At 33.5% G+C, this 10,821-nt stretch overlaps 1 non-coding gene across 1 annotated transcript; it reads right to left on the reverse strand.

Annotated features, from left to right (window-relative positions):
• Positions 1-3,345: 3,345 nt before the first annotated feature.
• TRNAV-AAC (transfer RNA valine (anticodon AAC)) lies at positions 3,346-3,418 on the reverse strand. Its single transcript has one exon. It is a non-coding gene; the product is annotated as a tRNA-Val (tRNA).
• Between the last annotated feature and the right edge of the window lie 7,403 nt (positions 3,419-10,821).

Raw genomic sequence — 10,821 nt, forward strand, 5'->3', positions numbered from 1 at the left:
AGTTTCATCAAGTCGTTTGGGTAGCAGAATGTGCTAGAATATGAGACAAAAACATACTGTATACAACCATTGTGCGCGAAAAACATCAGATATCTGTTCGGTACAAGTTCCCAAGATATTTATATGTGAAGTGTAAAAAACTTGGATAGGGCGGTGAGCTACGAATTATGATACATAATTTTACATTATATTTAGTTCATTACAGTTCTGCACCCAAAGGGTAAAAACGGAACCCTATCACTAAAACTCCGCTGTCTATTCGTCTATAACAGGGTTCTATCTCCTGAACCGTAATAGACAGACACAAGAAATTATTATAGAATATGTATAAAGGTAGCCGCTATAACAACAATAAAAATAAAAAAGTTTAAAATAAATGGGGGTCGCTATACAAGAAATCCTTTTTTTCCACTTTTTTATTGAACAGTAATAGGTAGGCACTTCACATTTTCACAATGTAATATTTACATTGAAGTAGATGCCATTATAACAAATACTAAAATATTCCTTCGAACCTTTGAAACATTACCAAGAAATGGTTTCAGTATTTGATTAAGGTTTATAGGCAATTATGATGTAATTTCGTATTTCATGGATGTAAGAACAGGCGAAAATACCTTATTTATGACTTTACCAAGTTTATTGCAGAACAGTGAAATAATTAGATTTCAATACAGGCTGGCATTGCGAAGAATAATATTTTTACGTTATTTTTATGTGAGTTTAATGGATAATGACGATGTTATGTCTAATACAATATAATTTGGCTTCCTCTACACCACCACCTACAGGTATTTCTAACGATACCTATGTTCAAAGAAAACGTCCTACTTTGAATTGTCATTTGTTGAAATTTATTAATCACGAATAATATTTTTTTAAACTTACAAGTAAGGATTCATAAAAAAATCGTAAAGTACCTCGGGTGCTATGTCTTCCGAGTCAAATAAAAACAAATTTTAACAACCACATCATAATTGTACTAATTTGCTAGTAGAATAATTAAGTACAATAAATATGATGCATTGGAAAGAAAACTATGTATTTTGGCTCGAGGGTTACTATTTCAGGGTAATTACCATAATAATCTTTGACAACAACAAGTGCGCGGTAATAATTCGTTAAGTAGCCGACAATAGTTACAGATTAATTTCATGTCCCAGTTATGTTAATAAGGTCTAATGTTACATACGTAATGAATGTTATTAATAGCTTTCCGTTTCTTGAAACTTGTGAGTTATAGTTTAATTGTTTGTTATTGGCAGTGATAGCGTAGTGGTTAAGAAACTTGGCCTCTTGATCGATATCTATTTTTAAAATACAGTTCTTTAATTCTTGCCTGCCTGTGCCTAAAAAAATTTGTAAATGCCTGAACTAAGAAAAAAATATTAAGAATGAAATTGAAATTTAAAATCATTAAAGGAATTTTTGTGCAAAGATTCTTTATATGTTACTTAGTATTTAACTTTTATTTTTGTAGACGGGAGAACCCTTCTACAGGTATCACAGCATCTTGGGAAAGACATCGGGTTGGCCTTCGGTGGCCTACCTCAGCGTACGGAGGAGTCCGGGATCTCCTTCTCTCCGCTTAGCGCTACTCTCGGGCTCTGCTCGATCGAGAACGATTCACGTACAAAACCATCGGGTATTTACAACGCGGTACGGCCTCAAATATCGTCCGTACATTGACATAAATTCCCGGTGCCGCTGGCTGGTCAGTCAAGCTCATATACTTGCCGCTCTCAACTCTTAGCGGAGAGAGGGGTCATTCACGTTGTGGCGACCTTTTTTCCGCTGATACTTGACTACCGAATTAGTAAACTGAGTTCATCCCAAAAGTTCTAAATTTTAAGAAATGTTTTAATTTGTTCACAATTTCTTAAAATTTCCCACTCTGTATCAAAAATCGGTAAATAATCGGGACAATATGCATCCTCTAAAATCGTACAAAAATCAATGCATATCGGTATTTTAGTAGGACAGGGCCAATATATATCGGTAGAAATACCGAAAAATCGGTAGGTTCGATACTATTCGGTACTGGTTGCCTTTTATGGCAGACATAGCTCGTATTGTAGTCCCGTGCTACAGGAACACTTAATATTCATCTATGATAGATAATACGTACATATCTGTACATATATATATATATATATATATATATATATATATATATATATATATAATATATACGTATTATCTATTGATTAACTACTCACTGTTTCATATAAAATTTTGAACTGACTTAGATCAATGTCATATATTACATAAATATACATTATGATTTACTAATACAAAATGTACATTAAACCTTTATATTAATATTAAATTTAAATTACACTATAACAATGGTAATTAATTTATAATGACATATTTTTCGAAGATTCTATTATTTATATACCAAGTAAATTTGTATTAAAGCAACTTTGAAAAAGGGCTACTTTATAGTATTTTAAGATATTTGGTGTCTTGGCACAAAGACAGTGAAATAATTAGCCTGCAGCAATGCAGGCATTTTTTAAGGAGGTTTATTTTTGTAACCTTGGTCACAAAAGTGAACCTCTTTAACTTTTAAAATTTTGAGGCAAACAGACATAGCTTATTATTGATTTATTTTTAAAGGAAACCTAAAAAACAAAAGTTTATAATCAACAAAATTATTTAAAGAATCACTGTTTTCCACCTCGATATGTTAACAGAAAAGTACTTAACGGATTAAACTCAATTTATACCTTAATTAATACGCAATACAGCCACTCGAAAGAAATTTCAGGTGAAATTTTCCGCTGATGAAAATTTAATATTGGGCTTTTCAGTTGCGCTAATTGAAATTGTTATCGCGTTTGCAAACGAAACCGTTAGGTGTGATGGTGTGATTAATTAAACTTTACCGGGAAATTGGGGTTAGTGTTGATACACTAAACACCTAATATATAGTGAATTTTCAGATTTTAACGAAGCAGACGGATTATTTATCAACGATGGAGCAATTTGAAACTTTCTTATATAACTACGTGAAGTACTCGCATATAGCGTATATGGCATTTCACTTTTCTAAAAGAGGAAAATTAAATAAAACGTAACGTAACAATATGTAACGTAAGTTATCGGATAATATTATAACATTAAAAAACGAAAAACAGAGAAATAATCGCAATGTAACGTAACGAAACAGAATGTAAATAATCTTATATATAAAATTCTCGTTTAATATAAAATGGATACCACAAATTGTGTGTGTTTGTTCTTTTAACATACGAAATAATACAAAAACCTAATATTTTAAAAAGATAAATGTGGAAAAAACGCATAAAAATAGCAAAAAAGGACAACCGACGTGATAGATGCCTCCAGGGAGAATCGAACTCCCGACCCATGGCTTGTTAGACCATTGCTCTATCCTCTGAGCTATGGAGGCTGTTGCTTTAAACCTCAAAAATTCATACTGGTTGTAAACAATAGCTACAGCGCATGCGCGAATCTGCGCAGGGTGGCCCTTAAGGCCTATTTTCTAGGCGTATTTGTCATACGGTCGGCATGCGTACCACTGGCATCCTATCGTTTCATAGATATTTTTCTAAATAATTATATCTTAAATTGATACTTAAATAGTATAACGGGTTTATGACCGCGTACATGTCTGCACGCGTGATTTTGCTGCAGTCTCTTCGCGACCCATAAGCATATATTACGCATTACAGGAAATATCTATGGAACGATCGGATGTGTGATCGTCTCACCTGCACGCATGATTTTGCTGCAGTCTTTTCGCGACCCACGTGCGTGTAGTGCTCATAACTAGAAAATTTATATGAAAATATATGTATGAAGACGAAGACTTTTTAGTTGATTTTATCATTAAAGCCTATTTTTTAGTTCTTTTTAACTATATTTATTTTATTATTTTTTAGTATTTGTTGTTATAGCGACCATCATTATGCATCGTCTGTAAAAAATCAAGTGTCTATCTATTACGGTTTAAGAGATAAGCCCTGTAACTCACGAACAAACAGCGGAGGGTTTCGTTTTATCCTTTGAGTACGGAATCCTAAAAATTTTTCTACAAGATGGCATTATAGATGTGTTTCAGTACATTTGAGTTATAGGGAAATAACATTATTATTTTTCAAAACTAAAAATCAAGCTAGTAACTTTGCCTGAACTCTCCCTAAGGCGCTTTCTCTCGCCTCGAAAATCGTTAGGATATAGGTCCTTATCAACGTCCTGAGGATGTTGATAAGGACAATGGTACAAAATTATTAAAATCGTGTATTGTCATCGGTTTTTGATAATTTTTCAAAATTTTGAATTAAACTGAACGTTCAAAGTGGATAGAAATCGGGTTCAAAGGTTCCGTTACTGTTCCGTATATACAATACATACATACATACATACAACCCAAGCTAATAAAAGCGAGTTAAAAATATACGTTGTACGCATTCTAAAAATTACTCAGTTTCATTTAAACTTAAAGATTATTTTTTTAATAAATCAGCCAAAAAATAAACTAACCAAAACCCCGTCGTCACTATGAATCACCGTATCGCTAGAAATTTTCTATAGAATGTTGAAGCGTGACGTCACCAGCGCACGCCATAACACCTGCGAATGTTTTGCGCTTCTATTAAATTAAATAGATAGAGAAAATCGTATTTTTGCGTTAAAACTTTATTTATTTGCTGAAATAATCAATGTAATTTTTGGATATAGTACACGTGCGATAAATAAAAAATAGTGAATGATCAATCAACTAGGTACATATTGCTGAGTGTCATGAACTAAGCTAAGTATGTCGATAAGAATCCATCAAATAAATTAACGTTGTTAAGGAACAAACTTGTTAGAACTTTCCTCGTTGTTAGATTAATGTGTTGAGTTCCCTCATTTGGTAACAATTCTTTCACAAGACCGATCACGTATTGACGACTAACGAAATTGACTAGAATTTCTTAGAGATAAGTTAAGTTATTTTATCTTAGTACAATACATCCTGCTTCTGTTACTGAAAATATAAGGTGTGTGGGTGTAACGGATTTCTATTTCCAAGTGTATATTATCTCCACAAATAAATAAATTTTAAATGTTGTTTGAAATGTCAATATAACGGTTTTACTTAATGCATATGAAATAATATTCCATACTTCTTACAAAAAAAAAGCAATGATTCCAATTTTTGTCTTTTTATTTCTTTTATGTTCCGCATAATCTTTGAAACGGCAGGACACACATAGAGAAATAAAATTCTGTAAGTGCATGTTTACTAAAAGTCTATTTGTCTACTACTGAGCAGTGTGGATTGGTGATACCACCTGTGAGCATTTTGAAAATTCCCATGTGTGTAATTTTTAATTCGTACGTAGGTACGTACTTTGCGTTTTATACGCTTATCTCCTTCACTGATAAAGCAAACGTTTAACTGTTAATACTCAACATGAATTAAATCGAGATCAGAAATTCATAGCTTTAGGCCATCATTACCATTCATACGCAAGTACGCAAATTTTCTTAAACGTTGGTAAATGATAATAATCCGCAAATGAAGCAAAATCCCTTGTTCCTTATCGTGCAAGCCGTCTTACAACAAAAAACATTTCCACAAAACTTCCAACTCCAAAAGATATTAATATGCCACGAAAGTTCAAATCCATTTACAAAACTCGGTCACTTTTAGCCGAGTAACAAAACAAGCATTCAGAAAGTTATTATAAACACGGATTGCTTGATTGGCGGTTATTAATTTGCGTTTTGGGGGTCCATTTTTCTTCCGGAACTTTTGTACTTCCGGGAGTTAGACGTAGGAGATTTGTGACGTTTAGGCTGAGGGTTTTAAAATATATAATAATGGTTTACAAAAATGTTTTGGACTTTAGAGTAGCAGTGTTAAGCGCTGCTGTGTTTTTGTTTGAAGGAGGAGTGGGAGGCGTTCCAGCGTCAGGCCAACCTCGGATAGGAAAATTTAATCCTATCTGGGGTTGATTACAGAAGTCCATGGGTGCAGATGTCCACTTTCCATCAGGTGGACTGCATGCTAGTTTGCTATATTAAAAAATAATACGCTCGAAAAACATTATACTTCGTATTCCAGTAAAAATACAAACTTCTTTTTCCTGTAAACGCACAATTACGTTTAAACAATGTCCGCAGTTGATAAAGTAATGGAACTAAAGTAAAGTGTTGCCACTGCACTTAATTTTTCAGAGTTTACTCTCACTTTAAGTGCATTACTTTCCCAGCGGCTATTTTTGAATAACACAGAGTAAGTTTTGAATGGAGAGCTTAGATAATTTTAGTAAAATTAAATTATGTGATAAACCTATTAATTATGAATTTTAATCATACTCAATATAATATTTATATTATATATAATAATATTGCTCAATTGAGATTGTCGTGAATATTTTTGATTTAGGGATTTTAGACCATTGCAATAAATTTACCGTTTTTGCTTTTTGCTTTGATTTATAATTTTTCAACTTATACTATTTCTCTTCCCATGCGAAACATAAATGCAATAAAAGATAGGTTTATGGATGGGAAACTAAATACTCTTTGTTTTTAGGTGAGTATTCCACAAAAATTAGTAGGTACATAAAACCTTCAAAAGTTTAAGCGACCTCTCTGAACAAGTTACTCTGTACTAATTTAATTATTATGACCAAAAGCTACCCCATCTCTTCGCTTCGCCAAAGTTTCGGATGTTTTTCAATAATGCAATTGCGATTGGAGTGGATATCACCCCGGGGATGTATGGTTTATGGTAAGGGGTGCATTTCCTTGATAACTCTTTTTTCCGGAATGAATGTATTACGTGATCACTTAAGGTTGTTTGATATCAGAATTTATGGCATCAGAGATATCTCTTGAGATCTACGTGATGTCTTGAAAATATATAACAGGTTTCATGGGATTGTAAGAAGAATGTACTTTTTTTAACACTTTTCTCATATGCTGAATCACAAAGGATCCTTCGCGATTCCATCGCGATGGAACCTATACCCTATTTCGCCTATTTTTCTCTAAATTGTGTTATGTGACACTATATTCTGGTTTGAAGAAAGTGAAAGGTGGACGTATTAATAGGAAGCATTCCAACGTAGTGACAGATCTGTGACAAAGCTAGGGTATTGTAACTTGAATCGTATTCAACGTTTATTACAGGTGTTCCATAGTTCCATAGTTGGCAGTGACCACTTACCATCAAGTGGGTTATCCACTTGTTTCAAAATTTAATTTCAAGGAAAAACATAACAAAGCCAATTACAGCACGTTTCATAAATGTAGACAAAAGACGCAGCTAGCAAAAGTCAGAACGCAAATAAAATATAAAATTCAGTACAGACGCGCACGAAAGCCTTCAGCGAATTAATAATCGCTCTCGAAAAAACGCCGTAAACAACACATGTGCCGCGAGATCGTGCAAAAAATAGCAGAGCACAGTCGCAAAGCTTTGTACCGGCAAAGTCATCGTGCGAGCTGATTCAATTTCCATGTTAATCCATACACTCCTTTGTAACAAGTCGACGTCTGTTCCAAATACTTTGTTTTGTGACTTAACTTGATTTCGTTTTTCTTAACAAGATCATTTTTTCTAAACTAATAAATAGATAATGTTGAAAAAAGCTGTGATAGCCTAGTGGTTGAAATTAAGCCTCTCAATCAGGGGTCCGAGGTTCGAATCTCAGGCCTATGTTTAAATAATAAAACACTCATTCGTAGTAAAGGAAAATGTGGGGGAGCCTTATACGATTAAAAATTCTAAGACTAAGAATTCTTAAATTAAAGTTTTCAAAGGTGAGTGAAGTGCCCAGTGCGGACTAACTATGACATAATGTCCTTTGACTCTAATCAGGAAATGCGTGCCCAGCTCTGGTACAATAGATTGACAAAATGTATTTGTTAATCATTTTAAATATTTATCACATTAGGAGAATCGAAAAGTTACCAAAATATACAAACAAAATATTATTTTACAAGTCTCAAATGCTAATCAAATTATTTCTTCACTTTATAATATTTTTTGCCACTGTTGAAATTGATGGAAATAATTTTGTTGATTAGTACTTAAAATTTCGCCAGCAAACAAATTTCTTAAAAATTCTTAATTCTCCTAATATTTTAGCAGACATGGTGAAACAACAGCTTTTATGTATGAGTGAGCTGATTCAATTTCTGCATCCGTTAGTAACGCGTCACAAAGTTACAAGTCAAAGCCTTTGTAAGTCGTTTGTCCGAGCCTGACCCTTGACTGTCGCTTGCTTTGTTGACGCAAATTTGATAAGCAAGCGATGCAGTACTCATAAACACTGCAATATGGGAACTTGACCGTTTTTGGAAAAGCCTTCTAAATTATCAGAAATGTGTGTATCATAAGCTCTATGGACTTAAAAAAGAGTTATTTAATAGTAAAAATCATATTTTTTCTATATTACACGGAAAGTCGCACGAAAACAGTCGGTCATGTGACATTTCGAGACCTGAAGTCATGATAATTAAATTAAAGCTACGATTGCAAGACGCATTCCTTCAGAGAATAAACATAGAAAATTAGTAAGTATTTATAACTACATTACGTTTTGACGGATAAATACATAAAATCTATAAATAAACAATGAGACGTGGAAATTACATTGACATTTACTTTTTACAAAACACAAATTCTTGTATGTGAGTGTGAGCTGATTCAATTTCTGCATCCGTTAGTAACGCGTCACAAAGTTACAAGTCAAAGCCTTTGTAATTTGTTTGTCCGAGCCTGACCCTTGACTGTAGTTTGCTTTGTTGACGCCAATTCAATAAGCAAGTTTTGTAAAATTAATGAATAATACTACAATGAATTGCAACCATGCAACCGTGTGGGCTGCATTACCATTTGCTAACATAATTTGCTAATTATAATAAATACTACGCATATATATTTTTTAATAATTACTTATTGAACCGTAGCGGGTAGACAGCCCAAATTGTCACAATGAATTTACTTCCATGTCTGCTATGATAACATACACTAAAAATAAAAAAGACGGTTTGGCGGTAAAGACCCCATGAGTGCGAGTTCGAGTAGCACTTGGTGAATTATTAATATCGATTTGACCGTGGAAGAATCCTTTGTGATTACAGAGGCGCCACCGCCATTCTAGAATTAGCCTGTCTCATAACAACAGTGCTTGCCTAATAACTAGCATATGAATAAAATGTGTTTTTTGTTTGCAAAATCTAATTGCCAGGCGAGCAGTCTACTAAGGGTGTGTGGACACTGCAGCCCATAAAAAACTGGACAGCAAAAGTAATCAGACTAATATGAAAGATTATTTTCTTAAAATAATATTATTTATAATGAGTTATTTTGAATATGTCTAGTTTAAAAAATATGTTTTCATTAATACTCTTATTATAATGTTTAGTAATGTAAGTTTACCTAAATTGTATATTATCAATTATATTATATAATTTGTAGTAACTTGTTATTATTATACTTTTCTTGAAAATATTCGTAACTATCATCCTTTTTGCGTAATAGTTGCGAATTAAAATTTAAGTTATTTAAATTCAACTAAATTTATGTAATGAAAGTCATTCTGACTTGGACTTATAAATTTAGTTTATATAAAAATAAACAGGTCTTGATTTAAGTGTTTATTTTCAGACTAAATGGCTGGACCTAACTACCTAATAGCATTGCACCACAGCTCTTTTACCTACATGCTGTAGTTGACTACGTTACTATAGATTGCTAGACTCCCACACTGAACGTCTGAAGGTGGTAGAATCCTCTATGCTTCGACTCTGGCGGATCACCGCAATATAACAAGTTAATTCTAAGTGTTGAATGAGACATCAACATTAGTTGCAATTATGAGTTTTTATTGAATTGTGCCCGTCATTCTGGTATGTTTCCTTTACGAACTTTTATAGTTAGATCCCATTGATATTTGCTTTAAACGAATCGTGTCAGACAACATTATAAGAATTTCTATACGATAATTGATAAACATGGGCGACTCCTGTCAAAATATTAGGTACATGAGGCTTAATACTGCTCGTGAGCGGGACTTAACAAACCTTGCTGAAAATATATCTAACGTCTATGACATAGAACTTATGCAGGTACGTTGCCATTTGCATAATAACAGCAGTTTTCAGCACTGGAGTGTTTTGCTTTGGAGAACGAAGTAAAGGAGATATAGATATCCGACGGATTATCCGACGCGTTTGATCTTAGTCCTCAGAGACTACATAATTATTGCCAATCTCAGATGGTACTCCCATCTGTGGTTGATTACAGAAATCAATGGGCGTCAGTCACTTACCAGGTGGAATGTATGCTCGTTTTCTACTTCTGTTATATTTAAAAAATGTAATTTCGAAATACTAAACGACTAAATTGAAATGCTAAAGCTTTCAATTAGCAAATTTAACGGCACACTTAAAGTACAGCTGGTGAGAATAAAAGGAGTTGTCGGTCAGATTAGAAAAATTTACGCGATCGCAGTTACGATAAGGCAAAACGGTCGGCGCCGGCCAAAGAAGTTCGCCCACTTATCTCCGCTTGACAAGGGTGCAACTGGATTTATTTGATACTTACAGTACCACGCGGCTTTGTTCGTGTTAGAAATTGAAATTTCCATCAGGTAGCTTTTTATAAATCATAGATATTAAATAATAGTCATCTTGAAGGTCTTGAAGGCGTGTAATCTTATAGTCACATAAAAGGTACAGAGTAACGATATAATAACTATACGTAAGTAAGTTCACACTAGTGATTTAGAAGTATTATAACTACACAAGTATCTCCGTTATTCGACTGTTCTTGCTGAAGTCTCC

This window comes from Epargyreus clarus, unplaced genomic scaffold, assembly GCF_041222505.1.
Source record: "Epargyreus clarus isolate Ecla_fem2 unplaced genomic scaffold, WU_Ecla_fem_2.2 ptg000001l, whole genome shotgun sequence".
NCBI lineage: Eukaryota > Metazoa > Arthropoda > Insecta > Lepidoptera > Hesperiidae > Epargyreus > Epargyreus clarus.